Raw genomic sequence first — 25,425 nt, 5'->3', positions numbered from 1 at the left:
GTAGAGAGACAAGAAGCATCACAGGCAGCAGGTGTGTGATTGTTCCGCTCCCCCGAGAAGTGGTATGATCATTTTCTGTAGTACACACACATGCACACAAGCATTTTATGCTACTAAATTGCACCCTACATTTCACAGATGAAATGTGGACCCTTGTTCTTATTTGCGACACTCCCACTCAGAGAAAACCCATAAAGACAGGGAGAATGTTTTTTATGTGGTTTGTAGCACGGTCCCCATCTTAAAGGATTTCAGGTAACAGAGCTGAGAAATCAGAGGAGAGAATATTAGGCTATATGAATCAGTGGCCTTTCCCTCCATAACAGCCTCTTATGTTCAGAATAGCCATATTTTCACATCAGGAATTACTGCCCAAGCAGACGCCCTGACTAATACTGTCACATATTACAGAAAAGAAGAGCCAGGTGTGTAAATAAATACAGTCATACCTTGGTTCTCGAACCCCTTGGTTCGATTTTGGCTCCCGGATGCCAAAAACCTAGGAGTAAGTGTTCTGGTTTTTGAATGTTTTTCAGAAGCCGAATGTCCGACGAACACCGGACATTCCACTGAGTGGAAGAAGCTCCTGCAGCCAATTGGAAGCTACACCTTGGTTTTTGAACGGTTTTGGGAGTCGAACAGACTTCCGGAACGGATTACATTCGAGAACCAAGGTACAACTGTAGTATAAATAAATTCAGCTTGGCAAAGCCACCTCATGGGCTCCCACTAGCACAATGAGGTTTTCACCCTCCCTTGCACCCCCAATTCCAACCTGGCAGGTCAGAGGATGCCCCAGAAAAGTGAGGGGAGGGGGGGCACCATGCCATCTATCAAGCAGAAATGCTTGTGCTGATGGAACAATCAGGAGAGTGAGATGTTTAATTGCTCCCTATCAATTTAATTTGTCTAAGAAATTAGGGATGTTTAACTTTTGCACGCCACCCCAATCTCTGAGTGATGTGAGATTCCATTGTTTCCAGGCACTTACTCAGGCTCCGTGTTTCCTTTTGGAATGAGACACAGTGGAGACTGTGGTGTCTTTAGGATACGTGGTTTATCTACGCATATTTGCAACCTGAGCCTGAGGTGGAGCCTCTTTCCTTTTCCCCTGTTAAACACCCAGGCTATGACTTTACCAGGCTAGCCTGGCTATTCCAAAAATTAGATGCAGGGATTAGAGGGGGCACACAGTTTCCCACCCCAGACTCACAATATTATGCTTTATCTCACGGTTGACTTGGTTGTCTTTACTATACTTCACTATCTCTCCACCTATTCTAATACAATTTTGGGTGAGCTATGATTTCCAAAACATACACCATCTGCTTTGCACTACTTCTGACAGTGGTATAAAGCCATGGTATATATCAACCTGGGAAGGATGCCAATCTAGGAGATGGAAAACTCTGATCCCAAACCTCTGTTGCCCTGCGTGATATCTTCAGGAGAAGAAAAGACTAAGGAGTAAACATTTCACAAATCTGGAGTGGAATCCCGAAGGTGGCTGGATGGCTTTCTATATGCCTGCAGCCAAGCTGGTGCCAAACGTCTTGCTCTGTTTTCCTTTGGACCCCATCAGCCAGGCTGAGAAGGGGGGTCTTATTGTCTGGGCAGCCCAGGACCTCCATACACCCTGCCCAAGCTTGTGCTCCAGGGAGGTCACTTTGGTGCTGCTGGAGGTGCACTCCATTGTCTCTTGAGACAGACAGATGCTAAGAACCAGTAGCTGGAAGTCAGCCAATGTGTTATAGATTCATTCCATCTGTGATCCTCAGAGCTACAGGGCCCTCGGCAGCATTCCTCCCCCTGTCAATAAATGACCTGTAGTTGGAGAAGGGAGTAAAGATACACCCAGATTTCATGGAAGCTCCAGACTGTATACTACCAGCTGTAAAATTCACACTGTGGTTGGCAAATTATGACATCCTTACTTTTTACCATGTGTGTTGCCTGCAAAGAGGCAGTTATAGAAATGGAGCCCGATTACAGGTTGTTGTTTTGCACATCCAGAAAGCGCTACCTCTTTTCTCCACTTATTTTTCACCATGCCAAAAACATAAATTACTTCAGTCATCACCCTCTCCAGCAAAGACCCACCACTTGCCTTGGGCAGATAATCTCTTGCAGAAGTCACAGCTGCCCTCAAAGGCTGCAGCCGTGAACTGTGCCAAATGTGCTGGGCTGTGGCCATCTTTTAGATATCCGCCTAGAGAGAACTGCTGTTTCTCCTTGAAACTGATATGTGTAGTCTGGCTTTCAGCTACAAGGCTTGGCCTCTCAGTCATTTCCTTGACTTTTTTATTATTGGAATGCCTTTGCTGGCATTCCTTCAAGGCCCTGTGGTGGGCGCCCTGTCCAAACCACCTGAGTTTGGGCTTCTCTTCATGCACAGTCAGCAGTTTGGCCCTTAATTCACTGCAGACAGTGGTGCTTCTGAACTCGTTGCATCTTTCGTACACCTTGTCTATGTGTGGTTTACATGGTGGGAACCTCCTCTCTCAAAGAACGGCTGGCACTGGTTAGCTGGGTTATTTACCTGTCACAAACATTCTGGAATTCAGGAGTTCCACTGACAGATCAGTTGTGACCCCTGATAAGGACAGGACAAGCAGAAGGGAAGCAGGAATGGAAGCAGGGGCTTCCAAAAAGGAACAGGCAAGAGTAGGCATTGAAATTATAGAATATCTGCTATCACCTGGAACTATATTTTTTATATACATATAGTAATGTATGAGCCTGGGGTATGGATTAAAGTTCTTTTGAGTGACTCTTCAGATGGACTGTTTCTAAGGTTTGCTGTGCAAAGCTCTTGTCCATGGATGGCAAGAGCAATGCATTTAAAACTCAATGGCTTTGTCCCCATTTGGGGACAAAATAAACTGAACACTCATTTCCTATTAGAATTGCAAGGAGATTCCTCCTGTTTTCCATTCTCAGTGTCCTGCTAATTGATGATGGAGTTCTTATCTCCAGGTCCCTTCCAGCTCTACAATGCTATGATTCTGTATGAGGATGACACCTTCAGAAGGAAAGAGGTTTTAATAGGATTTACTCTTTTTCTTTGACAATATGTAAAAGGTAAAGGGACGACTCTGGGGTTGCGGCACTCATCTCACTTTATTGGCCAAGGCAGCCAGCGTACAGCCTCCGGGTCATGTGGCCAAAATGACTAAGCCGCTTCTGGCGAACCAGAGCAGTGCACGGAAACGCTCTATTAGCTCTATTTGCACCACAAAACAATGAAGTGCAGGCATGCTATCATAGTGTTTTAAACTCATAAAAATGAAAGATGGAGCTGCTTGTTCAAAGTTGATGGTACATATTCATTTTATATATCCATTCTACAGAGTTGTTCATATTCTTGTACAGAGTTGCTCATATTCTGCAAAAAACCACAATTCTGTGTTTCTTAGCACTGAATTCTCTAATGTAGCACAATGTCTACAGTTCTGACAGTCATGCCTTTTCAGTGCTTCTACACTTTCCAAGAGAGAGAAAAAATCTAGTCGTCATAAAATACTACAAAATATGTCTCTTCAGGGCTGGCTAGCTGATATGAAGATAACTTGAGCATACAGCATTTTACGTTATGTTAGCTAAGATTTGTTAATTTTGGAGGCTGCAATGCTAGACACATTTGTGAAAGCATAAAAGGAAAAGGTAAAGGTACCGACTGTTAGGTCCAGTTGCAGACAACTCTGGGGCTGCGCTCTCATCTCGCTCTAAAAGCCAAGGGAGCCAGTGTTTGTCCTCAGACAGCTTCTGGGTCATGTGGCCAGCATGACTAAGCCGCTTTTGGCAAACCAGAGCAGCGCACGGAAACGCCGTTTACCTTCCCGCCAGAGCAGTACCTATTTATCTACTTGCACTTGATGTGCTTTTGAACTGCTAGGTTGGCAGGAGTTGGGAGCAATGGGAGCTCACCCCGTCGCAGGGATTTGAACTGCCGACCTTCCGAATGGCAAGCCCTAGGCTCTGTGGCTTACACCACAGCGCCACCCGCGTTCCTTGTGAAAGCATAAGTGTTATTAATTTCAGGGACACTTACTGCTGAGTGAACATGCTTAGGATCACAGCTGCACATGTGGTTTTTTGAATGAGAGAAAGAAAGAGATAACAATGTGTAAACGGCCTGCTAATAGCTTGAAAACCAGCAGGAGGCTGGTAAAAGCTTCTTAGAGGGATTTCTGTTAATTGACATTTGCTGTGAATTAGTAGTACTGAATAACAGTTCATTTGGAATTTATGTTCCTTTATTGGTTCACAAGTGTTGAGCAGTAAAAGCCCATGGGTGGGTCATCTATCTGTAAGCAGTGGGAATTAGTAGTTACACAGAACACTTTTCTGGATTCTCTGCTCTGCTTTCAGCAGCTGGCCATTGCAAAGCAGAGGGGGAACTAATGGTTTGCAGGGCTGGCTTTATGCTTTTGAATACAGCAGATTACATTATTAAGCAGAGCCAGCCTCATTTAGATGTAGCACCATTCCCCACCAGGGTAATAGAATGAATCATCATATGTTCTCCCAAAGTGCCTACAGAGATTCCCCATGTTTGGAGAAGGATAAACAGAACATGCATTTCTCGATAAATGCTTATTGGTCACTTTCTGACCCAGCAAACACGTAACCCCAAGCCAAGGCTTCGCACAAAAAGAGCAAACTTGTGGGTTCCTAGAGAGAAAATCCTGGCTGTTCTTCCTCCTTTCTGGCTGCTGCCAATGCAGTGGTGTTGTGTGGGATGCTGGCACCCAGGGTGGGGCAAGTGTTGCATCGTCGTCGTCCCCCCCCCCCGTGAACTGAGCAGCTGGGGTGGAGGCGCATGCTGGGGGGCATTTCCCCCTCGGCGGTGCTTTCCCACCATCCTCTTCCTCTCTCCTCAGTGGGCGGTGATGGCACTCCCCCCCCCCCCCGGCTGGGCTGGGCTGTACATGGGTGGCAGTGGTGAGAAACAGGGGTGGCAGGCACCCGCGCTGGGAGAGCTGGGGGCTGCCCTTGCACACCCCGCTGTTGCCTGCCGGCCATGGCCCCCTGCTGTTGGCAGAGCCAGTGCCAGGAGCGCCAACTGGAGGCGCCACTGCTCCGCCCACAGCAATCCCAGCTCGGCTTCCTCCGCAGCCTCCTCCTCCCTGACCTGGGTCTCAGCCGCTGCTCCCATGCTGGGTAAGAGATTCCTGCACTGCACAGATGATCCTTGTGGTCCCGTCCAACTCTACAATTCTGTGATTCTATTCTGTAGCCAACTTGAAACCCCACTGAAAGCCAAAACAAATACTGAAAATAAGTAACTAAAAATGAAAAGGTGGGCAATGTATGGGCCTATGGCCGTAATAAATATTATTATTATTATTATTATAAAAGGTGGGCAAGTGTTTTTAGCCATGTATTGCAAATGAGGCTGCTGAGAGGGAGGTGTGTGTGTACACACACACACACACACACACACACACACACACACCCTAAATGTAAAGGGTCATTTCTAGCCACCATGAAAAAGCAGTGGCACAGACACTCTCCTGGGGCAGCGTGCCCCAAACGCCTTTTTCTAAGGAAGGACCCCCTTTCACACAACAAGGCAGAGAGGAGGGGGAGACAAATAGCGTGTCCAAATTTCTGCTGCATTAGCAGCAGTAAAACTCTTGAAAGAGGAGAGGAAGAGCAGTGGTTCCGGTCACCTCAGGTAGTATCCTGTCTTGTGCCAACTGTGATGTAAGGGTGAAAAATTAGACACAGCTTCTCAGAGCATCCTAGCACATAGTGAGAGCAGTTGTGAGGAAGAGAGCAGGATCCATTCTGCATTTTTGTCTTCATTCATGTTTCATTGCAACAGGAAGGTATCAGGTAACAAGAATCTTGATTATACAAAAAAAAAAAAACCTTTTCTATTTTTCTGTGTCCTTTCTAATTATCTATTTCCAGGTCTTGCATGAAATAGGCATTTAAACTGAGATCTTTAAATATTCCTAAGGTTGCCAACTTTTTTTACTGGGCCCTGCACCTGTGTAGATATTGGCAGGTGAAAATGTTTATCACCAGCGCTTTACCTATTAACTTCCATACTTCAAGCTGCTGTTAAGCACAGAGCAGTTCAGGTTCTTTTTTTCTGATTAACTGGCAACTTAAATGCCCTTGTGGCATTTACCTCTCATATGATGCTCTCCTGCCTCTTTTATTAAACAGGACTGATATTTATTCCCATCTGCCCTAGTGTTTCTGTTTGCAGTAACAATGTTTGGGCTTAGGTGGATAAAACTACAAATTATCTGGTAACATTTATACCCCACCCTAGCCTATGGACTCAGCGTAGCTTGCTGCAATTTCGCTTCGTTTTATATTAACCTGCCCCTAAGCAAAGGCTGCTGGCGGGCAGCGTTGACACCAGAAACTGCTGCCTGCGTCATTCTGCTCCTAGGAGATGCTATTCAGAGGACGCGTCTTTGCCGTATCCTCAGAACAAATGCTTTTCACATTTGCTAGGTTCGCTTCACTAATTGAGGCCTGTTTGGTCATATGGTGCCACAGACAAAAATCCGGGCTCTCCTCCTCTACCATAGTAACGTAGCCTTGATTAGCAATTTGTTTTCTCTCAGCCAGGTTGATACAGGCAAGAATGTGACTCGTCCTGCAACAGGTATTACTTCCCTTAGAAACATGGCTTTTTATGTTCTAGGGGAAACCCTCAGAAGGGTTCCTCAGAAGCTTGCATAAGGGTTAAATGAGAAAACTGATAATGCTAGGAAAGCTTTTCAGAAAGACAGATTATTCAGCACGCTTACACTCCCTGTTCTGCCTTATGGAGATACAGGGGTTTGGGGTTCCTTCCTGGGCAAATTCTCACTTTATACAGGACAATGGTGATACCCTGAGCCCCACATGATCTGAATTTGCTAGAGTCCCAGGGTAAGAACCTGGGGGTTCCACAGCAGATGACACGACTTTCTGAAGACTGCATGTTTGAAAAGCACTCCTGGAGTGTACCATCTTCTGCTCTGATCCCCCTTACACTTTTTTAAATTTTGCCTTAACATCTGGCCTGAAGCAAATTTCTAACGAACAAAAAAGCTTCCAGGCTACTTTGTGATATTTCATTGGTCCTAAAAAGAAAACAAAAGAAAAAGCTACCACTTTTCCTGCATTAACTTTTAATGGGGGATCAGAGTTTGTAAGGAGTTCTGTGCAAACTACAGTATTACTACAACTTATTTGATTGCCATCCCACTTTTCAACAAGAATCATCTAAGCAGCTGACAACATTTTTTTTGAAAAAAGAATCAAATAGATTCACCAAAACAAATGACACCAGCCACGGGGAAGCGGAAGATAGTCCTGTAACCTGGTAAGGGAAGGTGGTAAAGAGAGAACAATTAAGCTCAAAGTAGGGGCAGCCTCAGATGCCTCCCTGAATCTCCTGCTCCTTCTGACAGGGTGCTTGTGATTTGAGAAGGAGGTAGGCTTCTCCCTGCCCTTCTTTAATTTGAACACCTAGGCCATGACATACAAAGCCATATAAGGATGCCAATATATATATATATTTTAAAATGATATTTATTGGGGGGGGGGATTTTAAAGTTACAAAAAAAACAAAGTAGAAAAAGAGAAAAACAAACCACTTCCAACAATACAAATACAAATTCAAAATAAGAAAGAACAGAAAAAAACAAAAATACACCGCAAACATTTAAAAACATTTAAAAACAAATCCATTATTCTCAAATCCTCAACTGTCATTACCTTCTTTCTTTGACCTCCTCCTCCTCCCTTTTTTTGTATCCTAGTTGTTAATTATCACAGCAAATCCTTTCCATATTTCATAATATTCTGTCATTACATTACCTTAAACTATTTTGATCTTATCTTACATTACCTTAAACTATTTTGATCTTATATTTCGATAAAAAAAACATTGAAACTTAAAACTTAAATCTTATCCTTACCAACTTCTCAATACAATGCCATCCATATGCAAAATCAAAGCCAAACTTAGAGTGCAAGGACAGGGAAGTGCCAACTTCAGGTACCTACTCAGCCATGAAACTCAGTCACTCTTTGTCAGGCAAACCTTGTTCAGAAGACTGTTGCAAGAATATAATGGGAGTATGCCAGTGGTGGCCCTCCAGGTGTTGCTGAACTACACCTCCCATCAGCGCCAGCCAGCATGGCCAGTGGACAAAGAGGAAGAGGAAGAGAGTTGTAGTTCAGCCATCTTGAGGGTCACAGGTTCTCCCCCCCCCCCATATATGCTGCCTTGAGCTCCTTGGAGGAAATGGGGGGGGGGGATATACAGCAAGGGAAACAAGTCTTGAAAACAAGAGTTCTATGCTGTAAATGTAAGGCTTCTAAAATGGGATTTATCCTGGTGATTTAGTAAAAATTTTAAAAACATTCTTTTAAAAGGAATGACTTCATCTGAAATATTTACCATTAGCCATTTTTAAAAAAACAACAACAACCAGGGTAATATTAGGGGGAGGGGGAAGAGAATGACACCCCATGTCAAGGCTTGCTATGACACTGTAAAGTGTCTGGAACCATTGTTGTTGTAATTAAGTGAACTAAGAGCTTATCCGTTTTTCAAAACCCACATGGAAACTCACGTCCTGTCTTCCTGTTTCAGTTGGCCTCCATATTGTTTCTTTGGCAAGTACAATTATAATTAACTTTGCAAACCAGGCCATAAAACAGGCAATATAATTTATGTATATCTGTCTGTCTATCCATCCATCTATCTGAAGTGTGACATCATGTCTTATGAGAACTGTTTTCAAGAAAGTAATCAGATGTAGCCTAAGAGACACAAGGAAAGCAAAAGCTACCCAATGGCCTTTGGAATTCACTGGTTCCCTCAGAATTTTACTAAGTTCTTTAACACAAACCATCTGCTCTGGCTCCATTGCTTTCAAATTTTGAAGTGAAGATGCCCAGAACTTCAGCCAATGCAATGGAATCCCTCTGTGCCGCCCCGGGCAGAGGTAGCCCACGCTACGCCACTGAATCCCTTGGTGCTTTGACTGTAGCCTTTCTCTCTCTCTTCAGTGCTCTTTTGCCTAGGAGAGGATTCTATGAAACAGCAAATTTCGACGCACACCTGCTTGGCAATGAGTGTGTGACTGCAGGGCTTTTGCAATAGCCCAGAAAACCAGAGGCTACTGGAAAGCCCAACATGAGTTCGGTGGGACTTACTATCTAGAAGAAGCATTGCTTGCTAGTAGACGGCGCGTCCCATCGAAGGCAGTGGGGCTTGCTCGCGAGTAAACAGGCTGGGAGCGCAGCCCGATCCAACCCCGGATCGCGCGGGGTTCCGCCGGGAGGATTTCCCCCCCCCCCCCGTGACGCCGCCGGCTGCTTGGCGCCCCGTTGAGTTCAGCTCCTTCCGACCTCGCCCCGCCGACCCTGCCGGGGAGGAGCTGCTCGTGCCTCGCCAGCCCTGCGCAGGGCGCGCGGCGCGGCTGCGCCCCCTCCGCCGCTTCTTAAGCGCGCCGGCGGGGTCGACCTGCGAGCAGGCGCCAGCGAGCCCGCCCGCCCGCCCGCCCGCTCTTCGCCGCCGCCCTCCTCCCTCCCTCCCTCCCTCCCTCCCTCCCCGGAGCCGGAGCCCAGCCCGGCGGAGGAGCGGGCAAGAAGCGCAGCCTTCGCCCGGCCAGGATGTGGGGCGCTCCCTGATCCGCGCCCCGGGAAGCGGCAAGCCAGCAAGGAGGGCGCCCGGCGCTGCCCCGGGCGATGGCGCTCTCGCCTCCAGCCCTTTCCCCGCGGGGAGCTGCTCGCCTGGCAGGTGAGTGAGGCGCCCCTTCGCGACCCCGGCTCCCTCCTCTCTTCCTCCCCGTCCCCGGGAAGCTGCTCTCCGGAGCTCGCTTCCGAGCAAAAGGAGCCGATCGAGTCGCTTCTGCAAAGGGGGCTCCGCTCTCCGGAGCCTCGGCGCTGCCCAGCCACGCGGCCAACTTCGGGCGCTGCCGTCCCACCCTCGGGCGCGGAGGCGGGGGGCGCAGAGGGAGCCGCGCGGTAACCGAGCTGCTCCGGGCGCCGGGGGCTCCGATGCCCCGTCGAGAGCGCAGCTCTCCCCAGGAGCCCTCTTCCTCCGAAGCTAGCGATCGTAGACATACCTTTTACTTCTCGGCGCACTTGGGCGGGTTTACTCGGATGTAAAGTCTGGCTTGAGACCCGAATGGACTCGCTCCGGGGCAAGCGCGCAGAGCGGTGCCGTCTCCTCCGAGGATTGACCTCGATGGGACTCGCTTCCAAGGAAGGATCAGGCTGGAAACGAGTCCGTTATTCCTGTACCATCAGCAGCGCGGCGGGCGGTGGGGGTCTTCCAAGCGTCACCTGTTCAGGTGCGCGGTAATCCAATGCAAACGTTCCCCAAACGGGCGCCCACGGCGCGATTCTGGTTTTGCGTGGCTCTACGTCCCTTGACCACGCTCCGGTTCCCGGTGAGTTTGCTGCTTTGGTTGGCAAACGGAAGCAACTGAATCCAACTTAACTCCGCGCAAGGAAGGCTTGCCTCTTTCTGGCCTCCGGTTCTGGATCGCTCGCGCGTCTTTTTTTAAAAACAACAAGAACACACCAAGCGCGCGCGCCCCGGGCGCAGGGAGATCCTCTGCGCAGGTCCCGTGCGTTCCTATGCGTGCGCCAACCCTTGCTGGGGAGACGGGGCTTCGGGTTTCCGAGGCGGGAAGCGAGCGCCCCAGGCTCCACCCGAAGCAGGTTGTACCCGAGAGGAGCGCGGGATCCCCCTTGAGACCAGGCCGGCTCCGGTCCCCCCGTCCAGGATCGAGGAGGTTCCGTGGGCCGCTTAGCGCTTGCGCGGCTTCGCTTCGATGCTGTTCGAGGCGAGGGCGAAGTTTCGCTGGCCAGAAGGCGGCCCACTCGGTTTTGCGTGGCGGGGCGCGGGGCAGAAGTCGGAGGACGGAGAGGGCGCGCAGATGGACTAGCGGGCGAAAAGGGGATTGCGAGGGTGGCAACCTCTTTGGAAACTGGGCTGCCCCTAAGGCAGGGCCTGCCTGCCCATTAGGTAAGGTGGAACAACTGCTTCAGGAGGCAGGATCCACAGGGCCAGAGGATCACCATGTAGATCTTTATTTTATGCTTGTTCCTGATGTAGATCTTCAGTCACCCCTTCTTTCCTGGCAGGGAGGGTGGTGCCGTTTTGGTTTCCACCTCGGGTACCAAAATATCTTGGGACACCCCTGTCCTTAGTCAGAAATTTTGTTTGGGCAGGCGGTTTGTGGGGCAGGGTACAACAGCCTGAACCCAGACACAAGCAGCAGTCATCCTCCCCCTGTGGCCTCCCAGATGGCTTGCCCTACAACTCCCATCAGCCCCAGCTGCGGCCACAGGGGGAGGAAAGCTGGGCATTGGGTGTTGAAGTTATTTGAATTGTGCGAAACATCTGTGCATCTTGAATGCGCTTCAAAGTAAAGATTGGAAATAAATGTCCCCAGTGCAACTGAGGAAGAGAGGAGGATTTGGGGATCATGGCTGCAAATGGCAAGGTTTGCCTTTGTGCTCATTGGTTCACCTCTTAGCTGGGCAGTTGGATAACGCCCTGCCTGCCTGCCTGCCTGCCTGCCTTTCCTTTGAAGTAAAAAGGCTAGGAAGGATCCTGGGAGCTTGGGCACTGTGGCCTTCTGCCAGGGTAATATCAGGTAGATGGGGCTTTGCCAGCCTGGTACCCTGCAGGTGTTTCAGACCTCACAAATGTGGGAGCTGAGACTGGTAGAAGCTGTAGTCCAAATTATGCCAGGGTTGGTGAAGGCTGGAGGAAATGATGTTTTTACAGTGAGGTGGTGCTGTGATGTTTTGGAAGCCAGATCAATCTCTTGGTTTTCCTGATCACTAGTTGACATCAATATAACTCTCCATTATATATACGCACTGGCTTCTCTCTGTTTATAAAATAATACAACACTTCTGAGAGAGATGGCTGAGGTGTTTTGTTTGTTGTTTAATCCCAATCAAACAATTTCCCCTGGTTTGTTGAGTAGAAAGATCGTGGAACATTGTATTTTAATCATTTCATGTATTTGTTTTCTCTAAGAAAGCACCTCTGGCTTTCAGGGGAAGTGGTGGTGGAGAGGTGGAAGAGAAACAGTATATAAGAGATGGGAAAAGGAGTTCAAAAAGTAGACAAGATGGGGGAGATCCAGATTCAGCACCCTGGCATCATAAATCCCTTAATATTCCCTTCCATGGCTAATAGGGTTTTTTGTGGGGGGACTTGGATGGGGGGACGACTTGGATCAGGGCAGTGTTGTATAGGGGAGGGTGTACCCCTTTCCTATGCACTGCAGCTCTGACACAAATGGTCCTGACCTCACAGGACTCCCCCCATCCAAGGAAAAAGATTCTTCTAAGGTGCCACATCACATCTAATTGGATTCACAGCTGTATAGGGAGGTGAGTCATATATGAGAACAGGAAGATGGGTAACCTTCACTCTCAGTGGAGAAGGTTAGGCTGAAATATCATGGCTACCCAGACTGCCTTCCAAAATACGATGATCATGAAGTAAACCACATTGAGCATAGTGAGACTTGAGTCAGATTAAACATGCATAGGATTATACTTCTGTTCATGCTTCCGACTCAGCGGGTTTTTGAAGATTCCAATTCCAGGATTCTCTCTACCTGATGGTTGCCATGCTGTGGTCCTCTAGCCAGCTTTCTTAACTGGGATATTGCTACCAGATACCAGTCTCTCTCTCCCTCCTGGAGGACTCTGTGGAATATACCTCACTTAACCTTGCAGACTGCAGTGCATTCAAAACTGAGACAGCAAATTTGCTGGCTCATTGTTGGAGGTAAAATTTCTTGGTGGCTTCACCTCTCCACCACTTGGATTTGAAATTTTTTTTATTTCAGTGTTTATGGAACCAGATCTGTCTTTGTTGTTGCCTCTGATTAGATTTGGTGGAGGTTTTTGTTTGTGAGTTGTGAGGGCTACACTATTTGATTAGAGTAGGGATACGGAGAGTTCAACCCTTGTTTCCATGCCTTGACCGCAATCTACCTTCAAGCTCCTGTTAACTCTGCGGCATAAAACAGCGTGTTTTCTACTGTGAGGCTAATAGTAACTTCAGTGGGATGATTGAAAAGTGTGGCAGAAGAATTGAACATCTGATAAAAGAGAGTTTTTCTCCACCTGTTTTCTTCCTCCAGGGCATTGCTTCCAGATCTGCCTATTGAGCATTTATTCTGATGTGTTTGCAGCAAGGTTATACGGTGTTGTATCAAACAATTGCTATACCACACTTTCCAGAGGATTTCCCTTTGCTTTCCTTACTGCAAAAAATTCCTGTCCCTTTTTAGAAGTAGGTTTGTTGTGCAAGAGTTAACAAATCTACTTTAATTACACAACCTCAATATGATTGCATCCCACTTGCAAACTGGCAACAATCTGGAAGTGGCCTAAGTTTAAAACAGGGAAGAAAATGTCAAGGAGAACAGAGTATGTATTTCGCCACATTTTGCCTGTTTTGGTCCTAAAACAGATTTTGGCAGCATTGCCACAATCAGAAATAGACAAGGAGTGTCTCTTTTCTCTTCTTCTGTTAGAAAGAACCACTGACTAGAAAACAAGGCGCTAGAGAAGATTTGTTCTGTATTTCTGGACATCGGTTTTTCAGCTGTCCTAGGAAACTTCTGGTGTCAGCTTACCTGCCTCATTCTTGGGTGTGGGGAGAGCATGCAGCTGAAGAAACTAAAAAAGAAGGAAGTGAGCCAGGTATGTCGCTGTATTATTATTATTATTATTATTATTATTATTATTATTCTAGGGGAAAGGTTAGCATGCTTGTTTGCAATGTTTAAAACATTTTTTTTGACTGCTCCTTGTACATTTGTGTTATGAGTCAATGTTTGCTGTTTTTAATCACTGGTTTCTTGGAGAGCTCATTAGTGGAAACTTGTTTCCATGACGATGTGACCCCTAAGATTGTTCTGGTTATCATTCTGGCTAGGCTCAGTATTCATAGTTGCACAGAAGAATGGGGGACCATTATTATCCTGCTTAAAAGCAAATGTCCCTTCCTGTCTCTGACACACCTCCTGTGTATCTTTTTTTCCTTCCACTTGTGTAGAGAGAAGAAAGGTGAGGGTGAGCTTGCCAGCACTGTGCATACATTTCAATCTGTGTGGGTGAAATGAAGATGTGTTTGGCTGTTTAGTGATCTTGCACAAAGTTGAGAAGAGAGATTGAAAAACTTCTTGTCTGTTTGCCATTTGCTCTGGTGTGCACCTTGGAGTAGGGATGGTGAAAGTGAAGGGGTAGACTAGGACACCTATGAATTTGCACCTGAGTCTACCTGGAGGGCACTGTGGGGCACTATTTGGGCTAGGCAGGGTGGGGAAGGGGCTTCTCCAGCACTAGCAGAAAGGAGAGGAGGACATCAGATAATTGGGCAAAACATCACTTATAGATGGTGGCAATGCAGGTTAACTGAATTGGGCGTGGGGAGACCCGAATGCTATTAAAGCACTTAAATGGACACCTTTGATTTTTGCCCGACTTTGCAGTGTGTCTCTGAAGAATTGTGCATGCACACGAAAGCTCATACCAATAACAAACTTAGTTGGTCTCTAAGGTGCTACTGGAAGGAATTTTTTTTTATTTTGCAGTTGAATGACAGAGTGAATTTGTGAGTTGAGCAACAGAGTGGATGTGTGGAACAGGGTGGATTTGCAGCCAAGGAAAAGAACGCATTTGCTTGTATCTCTCAATTCCTGGTGGGGATTCAGACAAGCATCTTCTCTCAGTGTCCATTCTGACATGGAAGGCCTAGTTAGAATAGGCTCTAGATTCTCAGCAGAAAAACTTATTTATTTGTTTTGTTTCTATTTCCCTTTCCTCCAAAGCAGCCCAAGTGGCTCACATGGTTTCTCTCCCACCCTGCTTCCCCATTTCACCCTCGCACCAAGACTGTGAGGAAGGTTAGACTGAGAGAAGGCGACTGACCCAAGATTACCCATTGAACTTTGTGGCTGAGTAGGTCCCATGGTCTTCCAGGTCCGTCTGACATCCTTCCACTACGCCACACTGGCTTAAGAATAGCCTTGCTGGATCAGCCAAGATTAATCTTTCCAGCAGAGGTCAGCCACCTGCCTCTGGAAGGCCACCAGCAGCTCATGAAGAGGGATGGCCATTGCCTGCAGTTGGCTTTTAGGCTTAAAATGAACAGGGTGGGGTTCTGTTTAGTTTTCATGACTGGCAGCTTATCTTCAGTGATCCTGCCTTCCATGTTCTGTATAACACCTAGGGTATCACTGACAGCTAAATGTATAATGAGGTAGAAATTAGGGTTGCCTTTTCCTTTCCTGATGTTGCTGCTGTGGCTTTATCATAGAAGCTTGATGCACATGCATTCTGTGGGTGTAAGTTTCCTCTACAAATCTCTCTGCCAGGAAAAGCTTTACACATTTGATTTTGATATCACGCTGATGTTAAACACAGAGGAGGAGGAGGAGGAGGAGGAGGAGGAGGAGGAGGAGGAGGAGGAGGAAAATGTAGTAACCCAATGTACTTAAGTGTAAAAACCATTCATGTCCAGTCTGGTTCTACAAGGGGGTGGGACTAAGTCTGCTCCATCCCATTTCCATGTGGATCCAGTGTTTACATGGAGGCAGCTGTGTTTTTGCTGTACAGTTTCCTCTGACAGTTGCAGAACATCGCCAAGTCCCATTGCTTCTGGGGTGACTTGCTCCTCTGCTCTGTTCAAAACACATGGCTTCAAGAAACCACCTGGGTAGCTAGAAGACTTCCCTGAAGGTTTTAAAAAGGAAATTTAGAAACAAAAGTGCAGCCCTGATACTCCATCATAAGGAAATCCACTTGACTGTGGATTCAGAACTCCTATCCGATCCTAGTCATGATCTGCCCAGATAGGATCAGTTGGGTCTACATTAAAGTTACGGTATTCCTTCCTCATCCCTATTAATAAATGAGAGCAGTAGGCCTTGGGTTTGGAAATTACTCTTCCAGTAAACTCAAGTTCATGCAAACATGCAGTGAAGGATATGTCAGTTCCCGGGGTGAACTGTGAGGCTTGAATTTCTGCAGCATGGCTTACCAAACCACAGTGGAGAGTTCAGAATGGGACTGAGTGGATGCATAGTGAACTGAGATTGGTGTACTTGACAACTCATTTCTAGCACTTTCACGTGCAAATCTCTTTTGGACCCCTTGAGTCTGTGATTATAGTTGCAATAATTGGAGGACAGATGCAAGTTAAACTAAATATCCATCTAAGTTCAAAAAAGTTCCTTGCTGCTGAACAGATTTCATGGCTTGCCTGCCCACACACCTTTGTTGTTGATGGTGTATTGTGGCTCTGAAGACCCCTCCCCCCAGTCCCACCCATTTCTCTTCTGGTAAATGGCCTGATTCAGATGTAACATTATACCATGGTTTTCTTTCGTTTATTTAAGAAAATCTTCATTCATAAATGATTTAGCAGTATATGCAGACCTGGCCCAGCATCTTTCTTGGAAAAATAAGCCATGGTTTGTTGTTGTCTTTCTGATCGTAGCCATGCTGTAGTTTCATGTGTGAAGCTGGACTATGAAAGTTTCATTGCCTTATTGCGGGAAGGGATTATGGCATGACATAGGTGAGTCTCATGCAAACTCTACCTTGGCTTGTATTTAAAATCGGTTTTTAAAAGTACTCCCTTCTGCTTTTGGTCATGCATGTTCATAGAACATTCATACATTTGCAAGTGATCTGTGAAAATGCTCTTAGACAACCACTTTGCATGAATATAAAATGTTTGTGGTTTGTCCAGCAGTCAACCTCTTTCCACTCCAAAACAGTCTAAGTTTATTGTCCTTGAGTGGCTTGAGAGTTGCAGGCTTTAGTGAAGCTAAAGTAATGGCACTGAAGAAAATATATCTTTTGGATTTCTAAATGGAACAAATTTGCTAATGAAATCATTAGACAAGTGAGCATAAAGGCTTGTTGTTTGCACAGAATTACTTTTCAGAACATAATTGCATTCCGATATAAAAGCAATTAAAATGTTAATTTACATTACAAAAGATATTTGGCTTTCAGGTAGGAGCAAAAGAAAAAATCTTCCTTCTTGCAAAGCCTGGAAGAAAAATGCTTTAAATCCTGCTAGTGTGGTGTGTCTGTGGTTGTTTAGCAGGGGAGGGGGTTGTTGGTTGGCCATGCCACCTTATTCATTTGCACACCTTTCTGTTATGTGATGTCCCCACCTTAAGCCCCAGGTGTGCTTTGGTCAGCTGGCAGGAAAGTTTCATTAGCTAATTAAGTAGTGAGTGAAGCCCTGGGCATGGCCAGGGGCCAGAGGGATGGGTAATAAATTAACACCTGGAGCCTGTGAACATCTCAGCTGGCTTTTCCTGGGAAAATGTATGCTAATTAAGGAAAGATTTGATGGGGAATTTAGGCATAGCATCTCTTTTTCTAGCTCTTTCTGTGTTTTCGCAGCAGCCTGCAAGAGAGAAGGCACGATGTACACAACTGACAAAAAGTCTTGTCCTCCAAAGTACTCTAGGAATCTGGAGTTCATTAGGACCCAAAGACTCTTCTCCATCAGGAGCACTACTCTTTTACAAATGTCCACTTGAATAATTTTAGGGATGAAAGAAACCCATATTATGTAACAAATGTAATCTAAAAATGGTTTACAAATGACACAAACACAGAGCAAAGGCTGCAATCCTAACCCCACTTACGCAAGAGTAAGTGCCATTGAATTCTGCCTTCTGAGTAGACATGTTTAGGATTGCCCTGTACATTCTAGCTTAGGTTGCAATCGTATGCACATTTACCGGGGCGTAAACACTACTGCAAATAGAAGGACCAAATTCTGGATGTAAATGTTTTGAATGTTCTTGTTAATACTATTTTTTTCTTTGAAGTTTGTTCCATTCTATAGGTTTCTTGCTGTTGAGAATCACAATGATTTGAGGTGTGTAGGTTGTTGTTGTTTTTTAAAGTTCTTTCACTGAAATTATTCAGATGCATATATAGAATTTCATTTTTCATAGTGCTCCATTCTTTCCTAAAAAGGTGCTGGGCCAAATAAAACACACTTTTCATGTGCACCTGGCTTAGAAGCTGCTTCTTTCATTATTTCCTTAATAGCACCCTTGGCATATAGACATTTTTAGGTGAATAGTTTCCCATTATAGGGACACGGGTGGCGCTGTGGTCTAAACCACCGAGCCTTCGGCTTGCCAATCAAAAGGTCGGCAGTTCGAATCCCCGCGACGGGGTGAGCTCCTGTTTTTCAGTCCCTGCTCCTGCCAACCTAGCAGTTCGAAAGCACATCAAAGTGCAAGTAGATAAATAGGTACCTCTCCAGCGGGAACGTAAACGGCGTTTCCATGCGCTGCTCTGGTTTCGCCAGAAGCAGCTTAGTCGTGCTGGCCACATGACCCGGAAAAACTGTCTGTGGAGCAGACAAACGCCGTCTCCCTTGGCCAGTAAAGCGAGATGAGCACCGCAACCCCAGAGTTGTTTGTGACTGGACTTAACTGTCAGGGGTTCCTTTACCTTTCTCATTATGTGTCACATCAGGAGCTTTTGCTGGTTTTGTATAAGTCTTATGCAAACACAGTCTCTAAGGCAGACTTTCCAAACTGTGTTCCATTCAGATTATCTGCAGTGAGCCTCTCATTTATAGCAGGAGATGGCATATCTAAATATTTCTGTTTCCAGTGTGATGTAATTCTTTTTTAAAAAACCTTGTGTTATAAACTAGCTTTGGGAAATGACCATACACTGTGCAGCAAGTATTTGGCACTGGCACCTGCAACACTCTTGAGAAGCAGAGTAGTTCCCGCCCCTCTCCCTTCTCTCCCCACTAAATCTTTTTCCTTTCCTTTCTTTTTTTGCTGGTGTTGCAAGAGGAAAGACCCATTTGTCCAACTGAACTAGAACTGTCAATACCACAAACATAATGTATTACTTCAAAAATGCCTTGGGGGCATTCTGTAATCTTCCCTCAAAGCTCATTCATCCTTTCAAATGAGATCCAAAATGCAATGAATCTGTACAGGATTATGCAAGTTTCTAATAAAGTGCTGATCTTTGCTAGCATCTTGCATTGGCCCATTTCAAACAGGAAACTATGGCTTACCTCCGTATATAAGAACCTCAGGCTCAAACACTCTGACTCTCCCCACATCAAAGGAGGAGATTGAAAGCTTCCACTTTAAAAAACTCACCATGGTTCACCATGACATCTGAACTCTGAGCCCTATCGCCTGTTTCAACCAAAGCTAGTGAGAACGATCCAGCATCAAACCGTGGCTTCAGATCCTGGCTTGTTCTCAAACCATAGTTTAAAAATGCCAGAAGTCAACAGGATCAGAATTTGGTTTGAAATCTAAAACGATTGCCTCCAGCCTTCTCTGGCCCAGGAAAGAGGAGAAACATGCAAGTGGTACAACATCTGCTTCTTAAGCAGAAGGTTCCAGGTTTAGTCCCTGGCATCGCCAGATAGGGCTGGTAGGACCCTTGCCAGAAATACTTGAGATCTGCTGCCAGTTAATGTAGTCAGTGCCGGGCTAGGTGGACTAATGGCTTGGCGCGGTATAGAGCAGCTATCTCGGATCCCTGACCTTTAGCATGAAGGTTGGGTCTCTTGAGAGGGGGAGCCCAACAATCTCTGGAGGGTATCCAATTGGGTATCCCTGCCTTACTGCATTTGCTTTCCTTCTACCCCCTTTTGGAGGAAGAATAAATGCCCCCCCCCAAAAAAAATTGCAATAGGGGAGGGGAAGCCAAATGTTCAAGTGATGATTGGTGAGCTTTTTCTGCTCACAGAGATCATCCTTGTACACCCTCCGCGAGGTCTCTTCAGAAGGCACTCCAGGAAGGCTCACCACGTGAAGGAAGACCTGTTCTCAGGCCTTCTAACTCTTAATTTTATCTCTGCTATGTTACATTGCTTTTAGCTGTTAGGTGTCTTTATGTTAAAAAATAGTTACGCTTGCTGTGCATTTTATTCTATAATTTATTGATTTATTTGTAAAGCACTCAGAAATATTTGATTATTGAAGGGTGGCATATAAATAAACAATGCTTTCCAAGCTTTTTTATATATAAAAAAAATATTTTAAACAGGTTCAATACATTTCAATCAAGGTGGTGGGTGCATGAAATAAACCATAATTTAAAAGGGAGGGGGAAAATCCTGATTATTCATCAAATCCCCTGCCTTATCACAAGCAAAGCCCACTCAAACAATTCTTTTTCATCAGCATTCTCCAATTTAACAGTTGATAAAAGAACTGTGCAAAGAGTAAACAAAATATGTTTATTTATAAGAGCGTACACTCATAATTGTCCTAATGAATTCACTGGAAAGGGCTCTCAAGTTTGCCTGCAAAGATGGCCAATGCTGCTGGAAGTTCTGGTTCTGCCACTTCCTGGGTGTCATAGCTGTGCCAGTGTGGGGTGTGGTTAGAGTTTCAGACTGGGATGCTCATATTGCTGCTCAGCTATTTTTAAAAATATTATTTATTAAATTTCTATACCACCCTTCATCCAAGAATCACAAAACAGTTTGCAATATAGAAAAGGAAAAATACCGTATCTTTTCCTCTATAAGACTCACTTTTTCCCTCCTAAAAAGTAAGGGGAAATGTGTGTGCGTCTTACGGAGCGAATGCAGGCTGCGCAGCTATCCCAGAAGCCAGAACAGCAAGAGGAATTGCTGCTTTCACTGCGTAGCGATCCCTCTTGCTGTTCTGGCTTCTGAGATTCAGAATATATTTTTTCTTGTTTTCCTCCTCCAAAAACTAGGTGCGTCTTGTGGTCTGGTGCGTCTTATAGAGCGAAAAATACGGTACACACCATAGTACAGTGGTACCTCGGGTTACAGACTCTTCAGGTTACAGACGCTTCAGGTTACAGACTCCGCTAACCCGGAAGTAGTATCTCGGGTTAAGAACTAGATTGTTTAATTAGCCAAGGCCAGGAAGAAAAGGTGCCAAGTGAGCCTCCCTGGGGGGAGCCTTCCACAAGTGGGGAGCCAGCACAGAAAAGGCCCGTTCTCATGCTGCCACACTCCCGACCTCTCATGGAGGGGGCACATGAAGATCAAACGATGATCGCAGGGGCTGGTTGGGTTGATGTAGCGTGAGAGCTATGAAAGTCCTTGAGTGACCTTGGGCCCTGTCCGTCTCGCAGCCTAGCCTACCTCACAGGGTTGCTGTGAGGATGAAATGGGGAGGAAGAGAGCCATGTTCCCCACCTTGAGCTCTTTGGAGAAAAGGTGGGATAGCAATGCAATAGGTAAAGAGACCCCTGACCATGAGGTCCAGTCGTGACCGACTCTGGGGTTGCGGCGCTCATCTCGCTTTATTGGCCGAGGGAGCCGGCGTACAGCTTCCAGGTCATGTGGCCAGCATGACTAAGCAGCTTCTGGCGAACCAGAGCAGCGCACGGAAATGCCGTTTACCTTCCCGTCGGAGCGGTACCTATTTATCTACTTGCACTTTGACGTGCTTTCAAACTGCTAGGTGGGCAGGAGCAGGAACCGAGCAACGGGTGCTCACCCCGTCGTGGGGATTCGAACCGCCAACCTTCTGATCGGCAAATCCTAGGCTCTGTGGTTTAACCCACAGCGCCACCCGCGTCCCTATAGCAATGCAATAAATGAAGTGAATAATCAGACCCTGGAGGAGTTGGGTTTCCTGGTATAGCTGAGGTTATCCCAGGGCTCTTTCAGATGGCCTTGCTCTTATCAACACAGCAAGAGTGTAGGTCATGCCCCAAACTATTATATATCATTAAAACAGAGGTATAGGAGTCTGCTGAATTGCCATCTGCAGACTTTTCATAAAAAAATATAAAAACTCCAAATCTCTTTCTCTCTTGCGCACACCTCCATCATTGTACAAACCTGTTACGAGATGGAGCAGTTGCTATTATTTAGTCTTTCTGCTTTTCTGATGAGTGATAAATAGGGTCGTCTTGACTGAACGTATCAGAGTCTGGCTCCACATTACTCTCATCTCATCCAAAATAGCCGTGTGCAAGCCAGACTCCACTGAGAATTCTGAAAGCTTTTCCAGAGGCAGTCAGAGTTGTTTATTCCCGCTTATCTTCCCTCTCCTTTAACACCTAATTTTCCCTACTCCTCCCCCTACCAGCCCCTAGAGAAAATTAGCTGCTAAAGGGGATGGAAGATGAGCAGAAATAAATAGCTCCGCTTGTTCTAGGAGAACAGAATTCTTTATTAGTCCAAACCTTGCTTGCCTGTGTGGCAAGGTCACTTGCTTATTCGCTTTGGGCTGCTTCATAAGTTAGCTCCTTAAAATGTCGTTGTATGCCTAAAATGTGCAAGCGTGCAAACACCCTGTTTGGAAATGTGTATGATGTACGTGACTTTATTGAGACTGCAGCCTTTCTCAATTTTGGGTCTCCAGATGTTGGACTACAACTCTCATCACCCCTGACCACTGGTCCTGCTAGTTAGGGATGATGGGAGTTTATGACATTGAATTTTTAATAATGGCTCATCTAATATTGCCAGCTGCTTTGTTGCCCCTGCCAACAATATCAGGGGACCCAAGGTGGAGAAAGGATAGTTTAGAAGTTAGATTGGCAACTGTCCCCTGGCTGCACTCCAGTGTAACATGTGAGATGGCTCTTTAAGGCAAATGTAACATCATTACTGCAATGTAGAAATGTTTTTCTAGTCATTTTTCAGCAATTAGTCTCTTCATTTCCAGTGCTTTCCAAAAATATTCAGGAAGGTATTAAATCTGAATTTCCTACTGCCTCTCATCTTTCTCTGCTAACTTCCACTTCTAAAAAACAAAAAAAACCCCACCCCATCCTTTTGTCTTTCAAATTCCTCTGGCAATTTGCTGAGGCCTTAGGCAAAATCAAGAACAAATTCTAGTGCTGAATTGCAAATTGCATGCAATTGCATGTAATTTCCCACAAACTTTTATTAAAATAAAGAACCGCTATGGGAGGCTACCACTTCACTCTGTAATGTTGTGTAACAAATTTTCTGTGATCTTTACGTAGAAGATTACACACTTCTGATTAAATTTTAAAGATGAAAGTATTTCCAAATTGCCTTGCTGTGACTCTGTCCAACAAGTTCTATCTTGTGTTGGAAACACTGAGTCAGTGTTGGTTTTTAAATCTGTATGAAAGCCAGAGACAGGTTAGATGCTGCCTAAATTAAATTGCCTGGTTATTAGAAACAAAGCAAATGCAATCAAGAAAGCCATCTGTTGTATCTGATTTGCTATAATCCCTTTTTACAGTGTAAATGTTATTGATGTTTTTAATCTAAATGTGATATCGCTATTGGCAACAACAACAGGGACACCATACAGCCACAGAATTCTGTGGCCCCTTGCTCCCTTCCGCACAGTGTGTTCAGCATTTGTGTTGGAAGGAGCTACAGATGCTCACCCCCCTCCCCAACCCCAACCCCCCCGTATTAGGCTATCCAGTCCAATCCAGCTAAGGCCATACCTGTGTAAAAGCAGAATTCTGCATCCCTCTCCATACCTCAATCAGGCATTGGGTGTGCAAGCAGGTGCTCTGTATGGTTGTTATCTGAGCTGGATCATCACCCACAGTGCTTTTTGGCTCATTTTGCTGCCAGTCATATGAATGCATGTCTAGTTCAACAAAGGTGCCACTGGATAGGTGGTTTTTGTACTGAACAAAAACCTGCTGAACCTTTCCTATGAAGCCAGCAGTGAGTCTTTTTTGTAGGAGTGGGGGCTTCTGCTCAAATTGCAAACAACTCTACTGCATTCAAGAATCTGGAGTAAGGTGTTACCAAATGATGACACTCAACTCTATTTTTTGCTATCATCTAAGCCAGATGAGACTCCACTGATGCTGAAATCAGTGTCTAGACTCCCTGATGGACTGCCTACAGTCAACAATGGACTGCCTAAGAGCTTATTAACTGAAGCTGAATACTTGAAGGTGGAAGTAGTCGGTTTCTGGGTCTATGAAATTGAAGTTCCTCCTACTCTGTTCTCCCAAAAGAGCAGCTATACATTTTCAGGGTACTCCTTTCATAACACAGTTTCCAACTCTCCATTAATGTGGGAAAAGACCATGGAGAGGATAACTTTGGTCAGAAAGCAGATTAGTCTCTGATGTCCCTGCCTTCTTTGGAGTTCCAGCAATAGATGCCCGTGCTTCTCCAGCCTGAAGAGTTCACATTGGCTTTCTCAGACTCCCTCTCAGAATTCACAGCTAAACGCTGGTCTCTCCCACATGGCCAAAGTCAGCTGCACCTAAAACAGGCTGGGTCTCTTTCACGGTAGAGGTTCCACTTGTTAGGGATGGGGCTAGTGGCTCAGAGAAATCGCACCTGGAGGTCTACATGCAGCTCAGTGCTTGTGGGTAATACTCTTCTGGTTTCTCCGACTGGCAGGTCACTTGGAGCTATCCAGGGCACTGTTTTGCCCAACTCTGCTTGTCTGGGTCTTTTGACCTTTGCTTGGCTTGGTTGACCTCAGTAGGATCTGATCTTGGCTTTGTCTGACCATACTCACTGAAGTCCAGCCTTGGCTTGTTTGACCTTACTCTGCTGTGTGGGAGCCATTAAGTCATGGAAAAGGCTTGTAGCGCCACCTGGTGCCTCGCTGACCTCGGTGATCTGCATGTCCGTGCCTTGTAGTGTATTAAGTGCATAGCCTTATATGGAGTTATGTTCCCCCTCTGGGCAGTATAACCTTATATGGTTTGTGGGTGGGTTAAAGCCATGACCGGATGTAGGTAATGTGAGACATTGGCAAACGGCCATGTGAGAGGAGAGAACAAAGGATAATAAAAGTTACGGGAGAGAAGAGAAGTTCGAAAAGGAGCTGCTCATACCATCCTGAAAATATTGCTGGCTCTCTGTGTCTTTATTTTATGCTAAACTGCGCCATTTGTGATGGCTGGCTCTGACACTGCTGAAACCTGATCTCAGCTTGATTGACTTTGCTACAAGATACTGAAGCAGGATTAGTGGTTTGTGACCCTTTCTGGATTCTGTGGTTGGCACATGTTGCCATTTTGGTTAGAACCCAGCCCTTGCATTCTGCCTAGGACAGAACAATTCCTTGATCCAGCAATGTCATTTGAGACCCAAATAGTCTTAGTGGCCTGGAGTGCCTTTAGCCAGGTGTGACTGTTCCGACATTGATGCATGCTCTGGTTAACCTCTCTCAGTTGGATTACTGTAATATGTTTTTTGTGGGGCTGCTCCAGTGGGTGGAAAGTTCAGCTGCTATAATTTTGATGGATATAGCTTGACTTGATATTATACCTCTTTTGAAAGATCTGTTTTGTCTGCCTGTTTGATTCTGAGCACAGCTTTAGGTGCCAGTGCTTGACAATTAAAGCTCTAGATGGCTTGGGGCCCAAATACCCGAGGGAAGTGTGTCTTCTCATACCAGCCTGTCTTGTGTCTTCCAAGCTTCTGCAGAAGCC

At 45.8% G+C, this 25,425-nt stretch overlaps 1 protein-coding gene across 11 annotated transcripts in view; it reads left to right on the top strand.

Moving 5' to 3' along the window:
- SHISAL1 (shisa like 1) overlaps nucleotides 1–25,425 on the top strand; it is a gene marked incomplete at its 3' end in the record, with an annotated part of 180,892 nt that overhangs the window by 91,705 nt on the left and 63,762 nt on the right. Inside the window, exons 1-3 of one of the 11 annotated variants that reach the window (XM_081005756.1) lie at nucleotides 9,566–9,766; nucleotides 13,545–13,713; nucleotides 16,514–16,594. The exons of 1 other annotated variant lie outside the window; for it this stretch is intronic. Of the gene's footprint in view, nucleotides 1–9,565; nucleotides 9,767–10,910; nucleotides 11,003–12,549; nucleotides 12,791–13,544; nucleotides 13,714–16,513; nucleotides 16,595–25,425 lie in introns of those variants that run through there. 9 more of the 11 variants (XM_081005752.1, XM_081005755.1, XM_081005747.1 and 6 more) reach the window with 9 other exon arrangements.

This window comes from Podarcis pityusensis (genome assembly GCF_964106645.2).
Source record: "Podarcis pityusensis genome assembly, chromosome: 5".
Taxonomy (NCBI): Eukaryota; Metazoa; Chordata; class Lepidosauria; order Squamata; family Lacertidae; genus Podarcis; species Podarcis pityusensis.
This window is presented reverse-complemented; position numbering and strand designations above follow the sequence as displayed.